The following is a 21214-nucleotide window of genomic DNA, read 5'->3' as shown; positions in this document are numbered from 1 at the left end:
TGTCCAAGCTATTCCATTACTCTGCATTTTTCTAAAGGTCAAGATTGTCAGGTTTGAATCTTTTCTCTTTATGTTAAAAAAAAAAAAAAGCCAACAGCTTTAGCCAACAGCTTTTATTTTACATCCATGATTCAATTAGCTATTTTCTTTGGAAATGTCAGCAATATTCCATAGGCCAGATTAGAATTCTGCCCAAGCAAAACTAAACAAATAAAAACATAGCCTTTCAGACTCAGAGCACTCAATCCCTCACTCATATACCCCACCAACTCCTGGCAAATGACCCCTTTCAACAAATACCCTACAACTCTATTAGGAAGCCTTCCTTGTTCTGGGCCCTGCCAATGGAACAGATTCATGTCAAGAAACAAACAGGATGGGAAAGACACTGCTTAAGCCTTGGCTATTTCATACTGCAACCTGTCAGAGCTACACACCCTGTCCTTCCTACTGATCACAGCCTAGTATGCTGTGTACCCTTGACAGCTGGGGTGCCATTTGCTGAGTTGATGCAAGATACATCTCACAACCACTCCACCTCCCCCACACAGGGAGCCGCTCACCTTCTGCTGACCCAGAAGCCCAATCAGAAGCTCAATAAGGAAATTGGAGGTGGTCTGGGAGTCAAGAGAGGGAAAGAACGAGATTACCCTGTGAAGGGTTATTCAGATTTATTTAAGGCCTCTAAGTTACACCCTATTGGCTGATGCCAAGGAAAGGAAAGCTGTTCTGCAATGAGGAGGTGGTCATTGGGCTTTGTTGTTTATTTTGTTGGTGTTTTGAAGTCCTTGCAATGGTTGCATGTTTCCAAAACCCAAGTTTCAACTTTTAGACACGACCAGGAGATTATTGAACCAGCAGCTCTGCTGTCACGAGCTAGGACAGCTAACATGGAGAGGGAGAGGGAGGGTGCAGCATGCTTTTACTGGGGATGTAGTTAAAGGCTAGGTGGGGAGCTTTGTTTTTAGTTTCAAATGAGAGGACAAGACTGATAATATGAAATATGAATATTGAGCCCTGGGTAGCAGGCTCGTAAAAAGTAAGTACTCACCTTGCCTCCTGTCTCTCCAGTGTGGCTTCTTTTCCTTAGAATCGAACCAGCTCTCCTTGCTATTATCCAATCGATTAGGTGAGTGGGCAATGACGGGCACTTAAAGATGGTGTTTATATGCTTCCGGGCAGATCCTACTCGGCTCTCTTTCTCCCTTAGTATCTGCTGAAATACATTTCTGTCCACAAAGACATGGATTTGTAGGATAAGGGCACTGGGATTGTGTCTATTCGGCCTAAATTTGACACACAGGTGACATCTTAATGAGATTTGTTCATTGTAAATCTTTACTTCTAGAACTAATTACCACCATTTCCATTAACATTCACCGGTACTACTCATACTAACTATGTGGTGAGGGTTTTTTTAAAAAAAGATCTATTAGTTTCTGGTGTATGTATATGTATTCATGCATATGCATATATGCATATACATATGTATATATGGGCATATGGGTGCATGTGTGTGCAGTGTGCACATGCATGTGTGTGTTTGTACCTGGGTACAGGTGATAGAAGATGAATATCAGTTCTCCTAGAGTTGGAATTGTATAGTTGTGTGTAGTTCACTATCCTGGGAAGTGAATTCCAGTTCTCTGAGAGACTAGCAAATTCTTTTAACCACTAAGCCATTTCCCCAGGCCTTATTTTTGAAGGTGCATTCAAAGTTTGTAGCTTTTTGGTGCATTTGGTTCACTGGTAACAAGGCAGAGGGGAAAAAGTCATTCTTAAAAAGAGACATGATGGTATTAGGGATGAGGGAAAAGGTGAAAGAGTCATTAAGTCCCCTCTTTCTTACTTCCTTTACCCAGAGCTATAGCTTGGTGCTAACACTTTCCTACATCCCACAGGATACAAATGGCTTCAGTTATTTAAAGTCCACAGGTGAGCTGGGAGTGTTAGGATGCACACACTTCACAAGCTGCATCTGGTGACAGAGATGATGTAGGAGCTGGAGAGTCCATCCAAGCCAGACCTGGTCTCATATCACTCTTCATCCGGCACAGTCTTCCCCAGCTGGATGTAGTGAAGTCCCCATTCATCTTCCTCTATAACCAATGAGAGCCCAGCTGATGGTATTCAAGAAGCCTGCCATGGTAAAATCTGGCCCCATGTGCCTCCCTGGGCATCTAGGCAGGCATGGTGGTAATGTTTCTGTTTGAGATATTCCTCCAGCCCAATTGATTATTTTCTCCCCAACTCCTTTCCACTCTCCACTTATTTCCCCCAGTGCATTTGTAGAGGAATTTTAATCCAGCAACATGGCTGCTCTGGCAAGGGGTCACATCCAAAGACCTCTAGGTCCATATAATCTGGCCAGAATGCAGACATGCCCTGGATTACAGTATGATCTGGTTGGAATACACAAAACCCTTAGTACATACCTTTAATCTCTAACAATGAAGGTAGAGTTAATTTGTAGAAGGAAGTGTCCATATTTGAAAGTGATGTCTAGTTGAGGGGCAGACAAGGTGACAAATCAGAGAAAGATTTGATGGGATGAGTCAGAGATAGGATGCACCCAACTCACATGAGACTAGCACAGAGAATAGAGGGTACTTAAGAGCAGAGAGAGAGGAAGAGGGAGAGGGAGAGGGAGAGGGAGAGGGAGAGGGAGAGGGAGAGGGAGAGGGAGAGGGAGAGGGAGAGGGAGAGGGAGAGGGAGAGGGTGTACTGGCTGGTTTTGTGTGTCAACTTGACACAGCTGGAGTTATCACAGAGAAAGGAGCTTCAGTTGAGGAAATGCCTCCATGAGATCCAACTGTAAGGCATTTTCTCAATTAGTGATCAAGGGGGAAAGGCCCCTTGTGGGTGGGACCATCTCTGGGCTGGTAGTCTTGGTTCTATAAGAGAGCAGGCTGAGCAAGCCAGGGGAGGCAAGCCAGTAAAGAACATTCCTCCATGGCCTCTGCATCAGCTCCTGCTTTCTGACCTGCTTGAGTTCCAGTCCTGACTTCTTTCAGTGATGAACAGCAATGTGGAAGTGTAAGCTGAATAAACCCTTTCCTCCCCAACTTGCTTCTTGGTCATGATGTTTGTGCAGGAATAGAAACCCTGACTAAGACAGAGGGAGAGGGAGAGGGAGAGGGAGAGGGAGAGGGAGAGGGAGAGGGAGAGGGAGAGGGAGAGGGAGAGGGAGAGGGAGAGGGAGAGGGAGAGGGAGAGGGAGAGGGAGAGGGAGAGAGAATGTGTGTCTGTGTGAGCTTTACCAGGTGGCAGAGAGAACAGGCTAGACACAATGAGCCAGAGAATGAGAAGGAACCAGAAGGTTAGAACATATTGTCAAAGTTAGTATGAGGTCAAGCAGAGCAATTCAGTCAGAAGCCAAGAGAAGCTGGATCGAATCAGTCAGCTTGAAAGATTAGATTGTATAGAGGCTAGAAGCTTCCAGCCTAGGCCTAGTGATAGAATAGAGAGAAAAATGCTCTGGGCTTAGCCCAGACTATTTTCATAGCTTGGGTACTACTCTCACCTTATCTCTCCATCTGAGGATTTGGGCCTCTCCTCTGAACTCTGAATGATTAACATGACAGAGGCCACCATCCTGATGGTACTCTCGCTGCCCCTCCCCTACCCCAGTGCCCTAGAAAGGATACTGACCCTGAGATAATCAAGATGTACCTTTCACTTTAATGGCAGTTTCATTTTATCACATGCCTCTCTAATAATGAAGGAAATATGTAAGAGCCATTGCTAATCCAGAGAAGACACAAGACCACATCTTGTTTGAAATCCTTAAAGATACATGTGCCAAATGCACAAGGTCCTTAAAGAGACTATAAATGCAAATATGGGCTCCAGCACGGTACAATGTCTAATCTACATAATTTCCTCTATTTCTGTCAGTACAGAATAACTGAAGCTTATGAATAAAGAATATGCTGGAGGTTTTGAGAGGACATTACAGATGCGACCTCTGAGTTAGGAGGCTATAAGACAAGGAGGCCAAGGACAATGCTCAGACAAGCAAAGAGGGGACACACAACAGCAGCTGGTGACAGTGCTGTGCTCTGCAAGCTTCCCACAAGCTCCCAGGTTCCCAGGCTACCATACTTCTGAGGAACTAGCTTCAAATCTGAAGCTGGTGATGTTCCATCACTGCCTCAGGCAATATGGTGACTCACAAAATTCAGAACAGCATGCTACTACTGTGGCGGTTTTATTACTGACTAATCAGACCCAAGTCAATGAGGAGATCCACTATAGTGACATTAATATCAGAAGACTAGGGTGTCTTTGAGAGTGACAAAGTCTCTTTTAGCCTGGGGGACTCAGGCCCTTGGAGACTTGACAGCTACCAAAGCTGCCTTGAACCAGTGGCTTTTTTGGGGTTCATGACCTTCAAATTCAAAGAATGAAGTTCACAGACCACAGAGGGTGAGTTTTAGAAATAGCTATTTCATTATAGGGAGCTTAAGGGAAGAGGAAGAGGAAGAGGCAGAACCCTTGTATAGCCAAAGAGGTCCCTGGAAGTGGGGTGGATAGGATAGGGTAGGCTAGACTTTTTTTTTTAAAGAACTTGTGGCAAAAGCTGTAGTGATGTATGAGGAGGGGGTGAGGTGGTCAGTCCAGTTGTCCCAACTAGGTGTGCAGCACCCCCTCTTCATGTTGGTCACTCAGTCACCTACATCGGTTAGGCAGCAGTACTCATTTTGGAGTCCCTGCCCTACACAATCTAGAAGAGCCTCAGACACAAAGGTTTAATATCTTCAGGGCTCATAGATTTGATATGCTTGGTCACTGTACTGGCTATTTTTGTGTCAACTTGACACAGCTGGAGTTATCACAGAGAAAGGAGCTTCAGTTGAGGAAATGCCTCCAAGAGATCCAACTGTAAGGCATTTTCTCAATCAGTGATCAAGGGGGAAAGGCCCCTTGTGGGTGGGACCATTCCTGGGCTGGTAGTCTTGGGTTCTATAAGAGAGTAGGCTGAGCAAGCCAGGGAGGCAAGCCAGGAAAGAACATCCCTCCATGGCTTCTGCATCAGCTCCTGCTTTCTGACCTGTTTGAGTTCCAGTCCTGACTTCCTTTGGTGATGAACAGCAGCATGGAAGTGTAAGCCGAATAAACCCTTTCCTCCCCAACTTGCTTCTTGGTCATGATGTTTGTGCAGGAATAGAAACCCTGACTAAAACAGTCACCCAGCAGTATCTCTATTTCAAAGGATTAGGAGGCAGGGCTTTATTGGAGGAAGTGGGTCACTGGAGATGGGACTTCAAGGTTCCAAAAGCCCAAGCCAGGTCCAGTGTCTCTCGTTCTTCTTGGTGCCTGCAGATCCAGAGGTAGAACCTTCAGCTACCTCTCCACTACTAGGTCTGCTTGCATGCTGCCACGCTTCCCACCATGATGACAATGGACGAAATCTCTGAAAAGATAAGCCAGCCCCAATTAAATGCCTTCTTTTACAAGAGTTGTTGAGGCTATTGTGTCTCTTCACAGCAATAGAACACAGACAGAGACAGTGTGTCTTGATATCCAGAGTTTTTAAAGGGGCTCACTATGCAGGTACGATTGATTGAATCACTGACTACACAACTCCTTTCTAGGTGAAACTGTCCTACCTCCCTGAATCCTCTAATCTTACCACTGGCCTCCCTCCTGGCCTAGAGTTTATTCTTCTCATTGGCACAAATTTGGGTGTAGTTCTATGGACCCCCTACTAATACAGAGATACTCCTATCATACAGGCAATTATAAAAGTTTATGGTGCCTTCAAGGAACACAGGCAAATATCAAATAAATTCTTTATTCTAGACTGTCTGCCTTTATTCCTCCATTTAAAAGCTAGCCAGCTTGGGAAGCAATACCCTGGTCTCAACCATCTGTTCTGGCCCCTAATTACTTGCAAGTGAGCTTCCTTTTATATAAAACCGGAATCAAGACTCAGAACAGAGGCAAAGTCACATTTTGTTTCTACAAATTTGCTCTACCATGAGGTTTCTTCCCGTTCGAACTCCCCAAGGCATTTAGAATATAATAACAGCCCCACTCTCCTGGAACTTCCTGTGAACCAGCCCTGCACATGGAGCTCAGGGCACTGTGGGAAGCAGGCCAAGGCCTGCCTCAGCCCAGCTGCTTCTTAGTTGAGGGACCCAGCAAGGCTGCCCAGAGTGGGTGACCCTGGATGAATATTTTTCCAAGGCCTCATCTCCATAAGGATTTGCAGCACCTCAAGTCTGTAGTGTCTGCTCCATTCTAGTGTCTCTGTTGGTCCTCTGATGGTCAACAGGGCAGACTGATGGCATCTTCTGGATGCTGGGCTCAACCTGGGGCCCCCAGAGAATCGAATAGGTGCAGGAATTCATGTTAAACATACTTTAAGTGTATTCTTTGGTAATTTCATACACGTGTACAATGCATTTGTTCACATCCATCCCTCCATTTCGGCCTCCAGTTCCTCTCCACACCCCATCAGCACATCCCCTCTCTCAAGCCTACATCATCTTGCTTGTTTTAACTATCCACAGGATCCACTCACGACTTTCTGTGTTTTCACGGAGGTGGAGGATGGGCAACCAAACAGTGGCCATGCCCCTGAAGAAAAGTGACTCTCCTTATCCCAGTGGCTATCAACTTCTAATAGCTCCTTGCCCAGGGGAGGGGCCTCATGCTGTGGTTTAGTTGGCTTGATCTTATGCAGGGAACCATAGCTGTTATGAGTTAGTTCACAAGTGTGGTGCCATCTGGAGGGCAGCATTTCATAGCACTCTTCAGTACCTTCTGTCCTCTCTTATTCAGTGTTGCCTGAGCCTAGCTTACTCTCCTCACCATCATGCTACTGTTGCGCCAGGGGTACACCTTGCCTGGCAGGTCGGTAATGTAGCATGCAGGGTTCATCCCTGGGTAAGACCACACTTCTCTCTTCCCTCCCATTAGCCTGACATAATACCTTCTGGAACTATGAAAGCTAGCCAGCAGAGATGAAGTTTTCCAGTTAGTTTGGAATCGATTTCCCGATGTGAGATGCAAGTCTTCAAGATCTTTGGGCCGTGTCCTAGTGTTCTGCCTTATTGCTGTGAGGAGACACCATGACCATGGCAACTCTTACAAGAGAAGAAGCATTTAATCTGGGGGCTGGCTTACAGTTTCAGATGTTCAGTCCATTGTCAGCATGGCAGCAAGTGTGGGAGGTGTGGTGCTAGCGAAATAATTGAGCATTCCACATCCTGATATTCAGGCAGTGGGGGAACACAAAACTCAAAGTCCACCTCCACACACACACACTTCTAACAAAGCCACACCTCCTAATCTTGTCAAATAGTGCTGATCTGCATTCAACTAGAACAGTCCATGGGACCATTCTTATTCAAACCACCATTGTCTCCATAGATAGCCATGGTCAACCAGGGAGGTAAATAAAGTGGAGGTGAGAGGTGGGGGGTGTCTCAGGTGTCTCTGTATCCCTGTTCTTCTGTGGCAGAACCTGAGCAGTGAAACTTCAGCCACCCAAGTCCCTCACATTTGCCAAGATCTATGGCCATTGCTAGATGTTGGGCAAATTGCTTTCTGTATGCTTTATCATCTCTAAAGTCAGGAGTGTAATAGCATGGATATCCTTTAAATCACTTTAGGTCACATTTTACCAATGATGAAATTGAAGTTTTAGAGAATTAAGATAATTTATGAGGATCACACGTGTGAATGCTTTGGTCAATGTTTGGATAAAGCAGAGTCTGACTCTAGAGTCTTCCCCATTCTATAACCGCTCCTCTATCTTCTATTTGCTTTAAAATGACACTGAACGCACCTAAATGCATATTGACATGACCCCATATCACTGCAGTCCTTCTTCTGAACAGCCAAGTATCCACAAGTATAACATTCTGGTTGTGAGGGAGCCTTCTAGAAGCAGGAGCCAACACAGCAGAGCCTAAAAATGTCACTCACTATCAAGCATATAAACAACAAGAGACTAGTACAATCCTTTCTCAGTCCAGCCCCCTGACACCATCTGCCTTTCTTTGGGGGAACCCTGGAGCTTCTCTGCAGGTTCCCCCCAACCCTGCAGCCTCCCCTCTGCTCTTAGGAATCCCCGGAGAGATGTTTAAGCATCCCCCTCTTCTTTGGGCTCCGTTTTGGAAGAGATCTATTTCCACAGGAGCCCCCAGCCAAGCTGGGGTTTAAGAGGACTCATTTAGCAGCATGCTGATGACAGAGTTGAAAGGGGAAATAGATCATTCCAGAAGCTGCCTGAAGGCAGTTTCAGCAGGAGAAAACGCACATTAGGGAGAGAAGGGAGAACAGCTGGAATGTAGAGGAATCCACAAAAGAGAGATAAATCATCTAGGGCGAGATAGATGGAGCTGGAGCCTGGGGCAGAGCTTGCAGGATGCAGGTACAAGCTCCAAGCCTCAAGCTTAGTGCTTTGGAAAGAGAAGGCAGAGGGAGGAAACTCAAACCCACTGCAACCAGAATCGGGTCATGCCAGGCACCTCACGTAAGGAACTGTTCCAGCTGTGCTGATGTCAAGGATGCTACCAGTTGGTTCCAAAATGTAATGCCCACAGACACACAGCAATTCTTTAGTTATAATTCTGACATAGGTAGGAAGGGCTGGAACAGACTTCACTCTGGTGTCTGGGGATTAATTGAGCAAATCCATTCCCATGAGATGAAATGATCCTTTTCTGAAAAACGGAACATAATAACAAATACAAAAAAAAAAAAAAATCTGCCTCTTCAAGCCTCCGGGTGATTGATCTCAAATGGACTGAGATTTTTCACCATGGTGGGATATGTCTAATTTGGTATTTTTAGTTTCTATTCAAAGGTGGCAGAGGAGACCTTTTCAAAGAGGTAGGGAGTGAGGCTGGTAAGAGCAGCCGTGAAAAGGAAATGTCAAGGTGCTGAGAGACCTCCCAAATGGAACGGAGTGGAGCCACGAGCTGCTGCAGGCAATTTCATAAGGCTAAGGTCATCGAATTTCCCTCTTCCTGGAGTGTGAGTGTCGCAGCAGTCCAAAGGCTTTGCGGCTCCTGCTTCCGGGGGATCAGTCAAGGTCATGGGGGCCCAGAAGAGATAAAAATGGAGACAGTCGCTAAATCCTGCTACTGGGTGGCTAAATCTGGGAACACAACCCTGCAGTTCAGAACACTTCCACCACGTAGCTATGATGGAAGGGACACTGCCTTTGAGGTCTTTGCCCTTCCTCTTTCATCCCTTGATGCAAACTCAGCCTTTCTAACGCTGCGACTATTTTTTCATGTCGAGGTGACTCCTCAACCCAGCCATAAAATTACTTTTTCTGCTACTCCATAACTGTAATTTGGCTAAGCTTTATAAATCGTAATGTAAACACTTTGGGAGGTAGAAGTTTGTTGGAGGGGGCGTGACCCACAGGTTGAAAACCCCTGCCTTAATGGGTCTCATTCCCACCCCAGGACACTGGGCACCTATGTACAAAGGCTTCTGTTTACTGGCGCTGACGATGCCAGTTTATGCGTACCAAAGTGTTGGTGGAACACAACATTGCTTTTCTATGCTCTGACAGACCTCTGTGGTGGTTGTTGATATAACAACCAGCTGGACAAGATGATGTTTACACAATAATGACATTGAAGGGAAACTTCTCTCTCCCTTCAAACACCAGAGCTGAGCGGGTGCACTGCATTTCCGTCAAAATCGTCTACGTGTGCCTGTCAGTGAATGTGTGCTGGAAAGAGTGTGTCTGAGAAACTGTCCCTTCGTGGACCTGGACCCTTACCTAGCCAGCCAGTCTCATCTGTAAATGAGGCCTCTGGTAGGGCTGCTGGGACTGAGGAGAGAAGCTGATGAGACCATGTCTCAGAAAATTTTTATAAAAATGAAAATTTTCAAAAAACTAATCTTTCAAAACCCATGCTTCTTTCTCTCCAGATCCGGAAACAGTTTATCGGTTGTTCCAGTAGCTATAGATGACTACAGGCTCCTTGCAAGTGGCTTGGCTCAAGAGCTGGTCATTTGCCCATCCCTGTTGTGGTTTTGCAAGGGGACTTGATGAAAAGCGTTGATGGCTGCTGTTAGCCTTGGAGGTGGGGAGAGGCAAGCTGTGGTGGAATTGTTTATGCGCCTTTCCTCTTATCCACAAATAGCTATTACCTTCAGCCGAACTGCTGAAAGGTCAAATGCCTCCACTTTCACAAAACTGAACCAAGTTCTGTACCAAGAACAGGAGTTTAAGAACCAGGGTGTGATGGTCCAGAGTTTGGAGTACTGCCTTAAAGAGTGATACGCTGGAGGCTTGGCCACTGGCCTGTGGCACCACTGTTTGGTGGTAGAGACTTAGGAAGGTAAGGCCTAGGGAGAAGAGGTGCCAACTGTGCAAGGCATCTATCTGGCTGAAAGAAATACTGAGGCCCTGGCTCCATGCTCTTTTCGTTTTCTCCCAAGAGCCCATACACTGGCAGCTTGCACACCCATGCATTCCCTACCTTGATGGTCTACCTCAGCACAGGCTCAGAAAGAACAAAGCCAAAGTGATCATGGACTGGAACCGGAAAAATTGTGACAGAAAGAAGTCCTTCCTTTTTATAAATTGTTTGGCTTAGATGTTTTGTCCTAGGGACTAAAAGCTGACTGCCACACAGGGTTGTCTGTCAAGCTGTCTTGACGAGGGCCCAGGAACCCATCCATCTTTCTTCTTCCATGCGTTCAGAGCCCTGGCTTTTATCTACCAATAGATTCCTGGAAAACGATTTGGTCTCATACCTGCGTCTACTGAAAAGACACAGTGCAAGCTCAAAAACTGGTGCCTGCCTTTTACACCTAAGTAAGGGCTCACATTCAAGACATTTGAGTTACCCATGAGTAGATCCAAGGGGAACTCCTGAGAGACACAACTGTTGCTTTACTTTAAAATGTGTGTGTGTGTGTGTGTGTGTGTGTGTGTATGTGTGTGTCTTAGTTAGGGTTTCACTGCTGTGAGCAGTCACCATGACCAATGCAAGTCTTATAAAGGACATCATTTAATTGGGTCAGGCTTACAGGTTCAGAGGTTCAGTCCATTATCATCAAGGTGGGAGCATGGTGATATCTAGGCAGATGTGGTGCAGGAGGAGCTGAGAGTTCTACATCTTCATCTGAAGGCTGCTAGCAGAAGACTGACTTCCAGGCAGCTAGGATGAGGGTCTTAAAACACACACCCACAGTGACCCACCTACTCCACAATGATACACCTACTCCAACAAGGCCATACCTCCCAATAGTGCCACTCCCTGGGCCAAACACATTCAAACCATCACAGTATGTGTGTGTGTGTGTGTGTGTGTGCGTGCATGTTTGTGGCTGGTACAAGGCTGATGGATGGGTGCTTCCCTTCCTCGTTTCACACTGTATGTTTTAAAACAAGCTTTCTCACCTGTTTACTGAGTCAGCTGGTCTAGTTCATTAGCTTGCCCCAGGAATCCTCTGTCTCTGCCTGATGGCTGAGATTATCAGTGGGTTGCCCCACTCACCCAACATTCACGTGGGGGCTGGAGACTGGAGCTGGGGTCTTGAACTCATGAGGAGGGTGCATCACTCACAGAGCTCTGCCCCCTGAATTTTTTTTCAGCACATGTGCTTAGCTCCCGTGGCGGCTCTTATTTTTCTCTGCCGACTTAATTCCTGGTTTTGGTAAAGTCTTCCAGCGTCTAGTCCTCCTCTGAGGACCTTCCTGCTTGGCATGCAGAGCCAATGAGCTGTGAAGACTTCCAGGGCCTAAAATAGAAACTCTGTGAGAGCATTGCTCCCCCAGGGTCTCTTCAATGCCGGGTTCCTTAGATGCAGTAGGAGTCCGGCAGCTGGAAGGCCTGCCTTCCCAGACCAGATGCCTCTCAGGGTGCCCTCTGCCCCAGCACAGGGGATGTGGTTTCTAATCATCACCTCATAGCTCAGGCAGCATTTCTAATCCCTGCTAATTTTAGCATAAACTCTGGATTCTTTATCCTGACCTGATGTGGAGGGGCAGGAACGGGAGAGGGGGTGGGGTGGGGGTGGGGTGGAGGAGTCAATTGCTTTTTAAGATTAAATGAGCTAAGCCGACCAATTTTAGGATTTCTGTGGGGAAGAGGACTATGTAGATATTATCGACATCAAACCCGAGCTGCTATTAAGAGAAGAGAAGGGTCAAAGCTTTTAACAAATAAACAGAAGCCATTCTCGGTTCTGCTAATCTACCTGGAGATGTGATGACTCACGCTGGGTTGCCTAGTAACCACAACAAGGAAAAGTGCGCTCCTCTGTGTGTGTGTGTGTGTGTGTGTGTGTGTGTGTGTGTGTGTTGTGGGGATGGGGGAGTGGTGATAAGGAAATCCCTTTTATACTTCTATCCTATGCCTCCTCCTGGACTCTGTAAACATGACCATTGTGTGTTGGCTCCGACTGCTCCGGGTGAGGACTTTTGGTAGACAGGGTGACTGTAAGTAGACTTAAGACATGGGAAGTGTGATCTTAGACTCTGCTTGGGCCTTTTTTTTGTTTTTTTGTTTGTTTGTTTGTTTTTGTTTTGTTCCTTCCTCTCGGCTCTCCCGTGGGAGCTGTGTGTCCTCATCAAATGAGAGAGCTGTTAAGCCCTACAGTGGCTTTGGTTCTGAGAAAGTCTGGTTGACTCTCCCAAGTGGGTCTCAGAAAGTGTTGTGACACCCAGATGTCATATCTGATCAGACCCAGGGAAGAGGCCTGAGTCTTTAGTCAGTACCATCTGCCAGGGAAGGGGTGGGTGGACAGCCTGGATCCCTCCGTTGCCTTTCTGAAGTTGAAAGAGAAGCTCCAGTAATCTCTGATTGGCTCAGGAGTGCCAGCTGCAAAGAAGCAACCAGGGCAGGTGGGGATGGACTCTTTCTTTGAAGTGGAATTTTCAGAAGGGCTCAATGTTCAGCTAAAGTCACGTTATAGCAAATCCCCTCACACACACAAAAAAAAAAGCCTCTATGAAGCCCTTCTGCACAGTGGGACAACCTCTGGATTCAGCAAATCCTCTGGGTTTAATGAGTCTGTGCAGTGATCATTCCCTGAGGCTCAAGGGCTGTAACTGTCACCAATACCATGAAAGTGCCAGAAATAAGATTTACCAGACAATGACTTGTACCCAGGAATACGTGGTGTTAATACGAGGCAGCATGGGACAGTTCAAACTGTGTCCAAGTACAAGCAGTCTGACCTTGGCACGTCCTGTTAGCTGGAGACCTCACTTTATTTTTGAAGGGTGAGGTTCGGGAGAGCTTCGGGGTCACGGTGAGGACTAAGGGAGAATGGGGTGGGGCATTCCAACGAAGGTCGTTAGAGAGGAGACTTACATCCTACCCAACACAAGTACCTTAAGCATGCCGAGCCTAACCGTTGTCTTGTCTTCCATTAACAGCAGTAAAATAAAAGTTGGGGATACCTGTAGCTTTATTGAGGCATGACTGGTAGTAACACTGCGTATGTTTGAGGATGGTGGCTTGATTCCATGTGTTTCAGGAGACAGTCCTATGATCAAGCTGAGTAAAATAATGATTGCCTCAGACCTATCCCCTTTATAAATTATTTTTTTTTCTGTGAGGAGAACACTGGATTTCAAGCATACAGTGTGTTATTGTTAACCATAGCCACCGTTTGGACCTTTCTGTTAGGGATTACACTCAGAATTTCACATGCCAGGCAAGTGCCCGATCCCTGTGCCACATGCCCAGCCCAACCAGATCTCTTATTACTAAGAGAGGTGTCTTTTTACCATAGTGTTCCCTTTCTTTCTTTAAAGCAGGTATTTTAAGTAAGAATCCCACATGTTTTGGCTAAGGTGTGGGATTTCCAGTTCCCTTGCTGGTGGGCAGTTGGAAGGCTGAGTCCTCATGACAGTGCCATCTCCACCCCAATCCTTCCACAGGTTGGCACTGCTAAGGCAGAACAGAAAGGTCGGTTCAAGGAGTTAGCAGTCAGACACATCTGGGTGCCTGCTCAGCCTCACTGACTGCTTCCTGGGCTCCAGCATCAGGCAGTCACTTAACCTCCTCCGTGCCCAGTTTTATCTTTTGTAGCGTGACTTTTGTCAATGAGCCATGACTGTGACTCACGGGTTCCGTGTGACATTAAACAAGCCAGCACATGTAAACACGTAGTCTGATGGGTGCACAGGACGTGCTCAGAAATGATCCTGGTTACTAATTGCGCTTATCCATTTTCTTCCTCTCCATTTAACATCTCTTTAAATAAGGGACTTAAAAAAAAAAAAGCCCGACTTTGTTCTGAGTTCATGTTGGGATAGGTTAAAAAAAAATCAAGTATACATATACGTATATAGTTGTGTGAAGTTTCAGGATGGGACCAAGGCTTAGGAAATGAATCACTTGGAGACTTTGCCTAGTGATTGTATAAACATCACAGAATGTATTTTATACAAACAAAATGGCCATAACATCACTAGGCAGTATAATCTTATGGGATCATTGTCATAATGTGTCTGTCATTTGCCAAAATATCATTATGGAGTCCGTGACTCCATTATCATTTCTCCCTATAACCTTGAAAACTGCCGTACTTAGCTGGCCAGTCATAATGGGAAAGCACACAGTGAATGTTCTAGAAAGACACTGGTTTGGATGAGGACGTGTCAAACTGTGCAGTACCAGACTCAAGAACTGGGATCGACTTTCATGGCTGCCAGAGCATCATGGCATATGGATGCAGAAAAATTATAGCTATGCCTCCAGAGGGAATTTTAGTTAAAAGAATACAGAGAGTGGGCTATAATGAAATCCCGAAAAACATTACATATATAGGACTCGGAGCTGGGGTCAGGGGGAGGAAGGAGTGAAGGTGAAAGGGTTTAGGTCAGGGCTGACAAAACTGTGGGAAGAGGGTTGATACACTACTGAGGAATCTGGAGGGATGGAGAATGGGAAGATAACCATGGATAAACAGCTACACAGATTTCTGAAGAGAGAACAGAGCTTGAGCCAAAGCACAAGGGTCCTCTGCCAATGGATTACTGCTGAAGTCAGGGTATGCGCTGTGCAGGCATGCCTGTATGCATGTGTGTTTACGTTCAGAGTGGCTGCGGGGCCACTGTCCCTGGAGAGGGGAGGTGAGGCTTCCTAGACACTGGCATCCATGAGTGTGTTTAGACTCAAGTGAGTTGGTTGTCCAACCAACCAGAAAAGAATGCTTTCTGATTTATACCGGGAGGCAAAGGAGACGCCAGAGGCGAGAAGTCAATCCTTGAACTGGATGGGCGATTAAAAGAATAGGAAAGTTGTTGATGGAAAAGGAGAGGACAAAAGTCAGAGAGGCTTGTGGATACTGGCCGCTGTAGAACTAGTAAAAATAATAAAACATTTATTTGAGAAAGAAGAAACCCCTCCCTCCTGGAAGTTATGAGCAAAGGTGACTGCTTAGTGAGAGGAGTAAGAAGATGAGGACCAGTGTGGAGCAGCCTTGGACCAGTGTGGAGCAGCCTTGGACCAGTGTGGAGCAGCCTTGGACCAGTGTGGAGCAGCCCTGGACCAGTGTGGAGCAGCCCTGGACCAGTGTGGAGCAGCCCTGGACCAGTGTGGAGCAGCCCTGGACCAGTGTGGAGCAGCCCTGGACCAGTGTGGAGCAGCCTTGGACCAGTGTGGAGCAGCCTTGGACCAGTGTGGAGCAGCCTTGGACAGCTTTTATTTTGGAAGGGGAGGTTGATCCTACCCTGACCCCCAGTTTTTCCTCTGTATGCTTGGTTTGGGGTTTTTGTTGGCTTTAGTTGATTTTCAATTGGATTCTTTGAGACAAGCTCTTACTATGCAGCCCAGGATGGCCTCGACTGCCAACCTCAGCCTCAACCTCTCTCTTCTTATCACACACACACACACACACACACACACACACACACACACACACACACACACACACGGGAGGCAGTTAATAGCCACAGCAACACACAGACATTGGAAACAGAACCCCAGAACTTACTTGGCTGGGAGACACACTAGCCCAGTCTAAGTCTGTCTACATCGCACCTTGGCTAAGTCACCATGCTGTTTCATTTCAAAAATCTGTGAGACAGAGGAGGGAGGGAAAGAGAAAAGAGACAATTTCCTTGCCAGCCGGTGGATTTACTTGGAGGGACAGTAGAGGGGTAGGAAGAACATGATTTGGTCTCATTGTGCAATAGTTCTGTGGGGTGTATACAGCAGATTGTTCTCTATGTGCATAACAGAAGCTCTAGAGGGTCCCCCATCTTCCTCAGTTCTCACAGATAACTGCACATTTAAGGAGAAGTCCCTATGCTTCATGTTAGGGAAAGAAAGACATTATTACATAGCTGTGCGATTTAAAGTAAATGATTTAACCTCTCTGATTCTCTGTGATTTCCCTGGTCCTTATTTTTCCATGAACTGGAATTTGATGTATACATACACACACTTCTCTGTTCCAGAAGAACGTTGAAGGCTTTGGTTGTAATGGGGTCTAGGATTTACCCACTCCTTAATACCGATGTCTCCTGTGAGAGGCGAAGAGTCAGCTCTCCTCTAGGCAGCCATAGAGGTGACTACGGGAGATGGTTTTTGTTTCTGGGATTCCAAAATCATAGAGAGGTGGGGACCCAGAGAGAGTATTTTGGGATTCACAGCATTGTTAATGGGAGAGAGTGTCATTAAGCCTGTACCACCTTAACCCCTGTGTGCTTGTGATGGAGGATGTTCCTCAGAGTCTCAGCTTGTGTGTCTACACAGATCACGCTTCTGTCAGTTTCCCAATCTAACCTTACCACTTTCATCAATGTTCTTGTAACTCATCAGTTAACAGAAGCTAAACCAAATGGAAAAGATGGATCTAGCAATGGCAATATGAGATGAAGCCACCAATGGTAATACGAACAGACCCATTTATAGGAAAGGTCACAAGTGTGAGTCACTGGGAATCCCTTCGAGCAATGGTTCTCCACCCGTGGGGTTGCTTCAATGACCTTTTCACAAGGGCCACCTAAGACCACCGGAAAACACAGGTATTTACATCATAATTCATAACAGTAGCAAATCTAGAGCTATGAAGTAGTAAAGAAAATAATTTTATGGTCGGGGTGGGAGGGGGTCACCACAACACAAGGAATAATATTAAAGGGTCACAGCATTAGGAGGATTGAGAACCAATGCCCTAAAGAATCCTGGGTAGTAGAGAGGCTAGGGGTAGGGCTTAGAGTCTTATGGTGACACTGTTCATCAAGATTGTGCCCTTGTTGGAAGTGATAGCACACACCTGTGATGCCAGCACTCAGGAAAATTATTGCAAATCAGAGGCTGGCACAATCTACATGAGGAGTTGGGGGTCATGGCTATACAATGAGACCCTCATCTCAAAAAGACAAGAATCCAAAACTGATGGAACCCGGAAGCGATACAAACAGTAGGCTAGGGTCCTCTGTGATGTTCCAGACTCGTTCTGCCTTGGCTGCCCAGCTCTAGTGTAGGAATGGTAATGGCTTATACCTTGGGTTATTCTAAGGGTGTCATGTTCTAGTCCTTGAAAAGGGCTCAGAGCAGTTCCTGGCATAGTGCGAAAATGGGGATGTGAGCTTTTGATTGGTTTTCAGTATCGACAGACAATTAGTTCACTGCCTCACGATGTTTCCCGTTCAGCACTTTGAGAGTAGGTAGTTCTAGCTGTGATTCAGTCCTTCTTAGAATCACTCGGAGCCTGGCATCAATTTTCATGGGCATTTTGGGGGCAACATAATAACTATTGTTCCTTTATCCATGGAAACATTTTAATGAAAAACTGTCAGTCTGTCCCAGGTCCCTAAGTGTGACTATACTCTAGATAGCAGATATGGTCACCTGCTGCCATTCAGTGCTAACTGTGCAATCCTTGTGATCATCGGGGGACTCTGGACTGCCCCTTAGCACACACCTGCTCCCTCCCACCAAGCCAGACAGTGCAGCTGTAGAGTCTTTGTAATACTTTCCTGTGCTCTATCAGACTCTGGCCTTCTGTCCCCAGGTTGAAAGTTTTTGTGCAGAGCTGGTACACACCCTCCCTGCTGCCCTTGGAAGGTTGGTGTGACATGGGAGGGGTGGGAAGGTTTTGTTAGCCTCATTATTTTTCTTTAATCAGAATAAATGTTAACAATAAGGGAATGTGTCCAGATTATTCTCAACCCAAAACAACCTACAATTCCTACAATATAAAACATTCAGTTATAAATCTATGCCTTTACCAGTATGTAAATAAATACCTATCAGATGTCCCCAAGGAATGAAGTGACCCTAATAGAGGTGTGCTATACAAATACTTTTTGGCCCTTGATAAAGTCGAGGTTTCATGTGACATAAGAGTCAGGCGAAGCCAGGTGTGGTGACTCAGGCCTGTATTTCTGGCACTCAGGAGGCTGACGCAAAAGGTCATTGCAAGTTGGCCAGCCTGGGTTACAGAGTGAGATGTGAGACCTCGTCTGGAAAACAAAACAGGAAGGACAAACAAACAAACAACCCAAAACATCACATCCCAAACAAAATTAAACAAAACAAAATACCTAGAAACAGAAAAATACCAAATCAAAATTTTGAGTCCAAAGAAAGTTGAGCTGTGTCTTTTTTAATCTTTTGAAGTTAGAATATAATTACAACATTCCCCTCTTCCCGTTCCTCCCTTCAGCCCCTCCTCTCCATACACTCTCCACTTGCTTTGGGCTGCCTCTTAATAGAGTAAGTCCGCAGACCGTCCAGGGGGGTCCACTCTATGTGGGGTAACCACATCACATAGTTGGGGAGTCAGCTCTAACAGCCACCTAAGAATTATAATTAGACTCTGATAATAATAGAACAAGCTTTTCCCCCAGTAGCTTGGAGTGCCTGCCTGTGGGGTTCTCTTCTGGGGTAGGTTTTCATCTGTCCCAGGCACGAAGATTCTGATGGTAATAATCCATGGAATTCTTCAAGGGAGGTTCCATGTTAGCACTTCCTTAGTTCCTAATCCTGGGTGAGCCATTGGAATCAAAAGATCCTTATCAAGAGATTGGTATGTTCCCAGTGCAGGCAGGGACATAAAGCCATATGAGGAATGGCTAACACAGAGATACCTTCAGCTAGGTGGTACACAGGAACCCAGATATCAAAATTCCTTCACCTTGGTTCCTGTATGGGCCTATCAAAATTGCTTCCTCTGTGTCTTTGTTAGGGTTTTACTGCTGTGAACAGACACCATGACCAAAGCAAGTCTTATAAAAAAGCAACATTTAATTGGGGCTGGCTTACAGGTTCAGTCCATTATCATCAAGGTGGGAGCATGGCAGTATTCAGGTAGGCATGGCACAGGAGGAGCTGAGAGTTCTATGTCTTCATCCAAAGGCAGCTAGTGGAAGACTGACTTCCAGGCAACTAGGGTGAGGATCTTATACCCACACCCACAGTGACACACCCATTCCAACCAGGTCACACCTATTCCAACAAGGACACACCTTCAGATGGTGCCACTCCCTGGTCCAAGGATATACAAACCACCACACTCGGGTTGCAGGCGTTGGAGAGGAATCTGTGATTGGGCAGGGGATCTGGAAGAGGAGAATCCTAGGGAAGAAAGGAGTGGGGGTGGGGCTCCAAATAAGAGTTACCTCCACCCTCTCCATCTGGCCCCTTCTAACCTTGAGAGGAAAACCTGTTGAATGCATTGTCTTTCCCCTACCAACAGTACGCCCTGCCTTTTCTCCACCCTCCCATCCCACTTCCCCTGTCTTCAATGCTGACTGGATGCCCCTGCCACCCCAGGCCTCTTTGGGTCGCTTTTAGCAAGCCCGGAGGATTGTTTGACTTGTGGATGAGAACACAAGTCACCCAGGCTGTGTGGTGGGTGAAATACCATCTGATTCAGATGTTCCTTCGTGACTTCCTCCCCATCTGACTACTGCCTCCAAACATAGCATAGTGGGGGTGGATCCCAGCCTCTCTCCTGTTCCCTGGGAATGCTGGGATGGAGGCATGGCTTTACCTGCAGGTAACACACACAGGGAGGTTGCTTGTTCCTCTTTAATAAGGAAAAGTGAGCCTGGTTTCGGAGCGGGGCGGATGTCCTTGAATGTCTCCAAACTGTGGGGCATTTGCCCAAGAAGTAAGCATGACAATGTTGGTCCAATATGCTGATTGAGGGTGTTTCGTGTAGATTTTCTTCAATTGTCAGTCTATAGACTAGATCAGCCTTTAAGCAAAAAGGGGGGTCAGGCAGGGCGTTGAAGGGGTGGTTCTGCTGTGAGCTCATTATTAAATATCTGGTGTATTAAACCCTTTTGCTAAGATCCTTTCCAATTGCTCTTTAAAGAGAACTAAAATATAAATAAAAATTTAGGAAGGACAATAAGTCTTAACTAAGGTATTACATCATTTCACTTGACGAAGATAAATGTTAGGAGTAAATGTTAGCAGCAAAGGGCTTCCCTCACTGAGGGGTAAGAAGAAGGGAAAGAATGATCTGAAACTCAGATGGGAAAGGGGGTACTGACTTGTGTCCTGGAATAGGTGAGCAGCAGAGAGAAAGACTGGCAGTTTTGGATCTTGTTGCCCTAGGGTGCAGCACATGAGCACCCTGGGGCCACGGCTTTCTCAACCTCTCATTTTTCATGTCCAGAAAACAAGCTTAGAGAGGGTTTTAAACAACCTGCTCTCAACTTCAGGTCGTAGACACAAGATCTTAAGCAAGAAGTCTCCAGAATCTAGGAGACTGGCCAGCGACACCCTGGACAGCAGATGTGGGACATGGGAGGTCCTCTCACGATGCTCATTGGCTTCTGAGTACCATCCTGCCCTGTGGAGAATCAGTATTTGGTAACAGGTTAGGTATTAGTGGTAAGAAATCATGTTAAGAATCTATACCCTTCTGCAATCAGTACCCACTGCATAATATTAATAGTGTCAGGGATTGGTTCTTGTCCATGGGATGGGTTTCTAGTTGGGCCAGTCATTGGTTGGCTGTTCCTACAGTCTCTGCTCTATCTTTGTCCCTGCATTTCTTGTAGTCAGGGCACATTTTGGGATGGTGTCCTTATCCCTCCAGTGGGGGTCTTGCTTAGCTACAGGAGGTGGCCACTTCAGGCTCCATATCCCCCACTGCTGGGAGCTTCAGCTAGTCACCCTCATAGACCCCCTGGAGCGTCCCCCCATCTGGCATGTCCTTGAGATGCTCGCTTCCCCCACCCCAACTGCTGCCAATCTCCATTCATACTCTCCAAGCCTTCTCTCCCCACACCTGATTCACCCCCCCC

General features: G+C 46.3%; 1 pseudogene across 1 annotated transcript in view; it reads left to right on the top strand.

Moving 5' to 3' along the window:
- Nucleotides 1-12341: 12341 nt before the first annotated feature.
- The window catches only part of LOC147002467 (small ribosomal subunit protein uS13 pseudogene), a 35426-nt pseudogene continuing 26553 nt past the window's right edge, over nt 12342-21214 (top strand). Inside the window, exon 1 of the transcript XR_015048584.1 lies at nt 12342-12399. The product of XR_015048584.1 is annotated as a small ribosomal subunit protein uS13 pseudogene (transcript). The remainder of the gene's footprint in view (nt 12400-21214) is intronic.

This window comes from Mus caroli, unplaced genomic scaffold (genome assembly GCF_978045245.1).
Source record: "Mus caroli unplaced genomic scaffold, Mus_caroli_1 scaffold_10, whole genome shotgun sequence".
Lineage (NCBI taxonomy): Eukaryota > Metazoa > Chordata > Mammalia > Rodentia > Muridae > Mus > Mus caroli.
The sequence above is the reverse complement of the archived record's forward strand: the minus strand, read 5'-3'. Positions and strand labels throughout refer to the sequence as shown.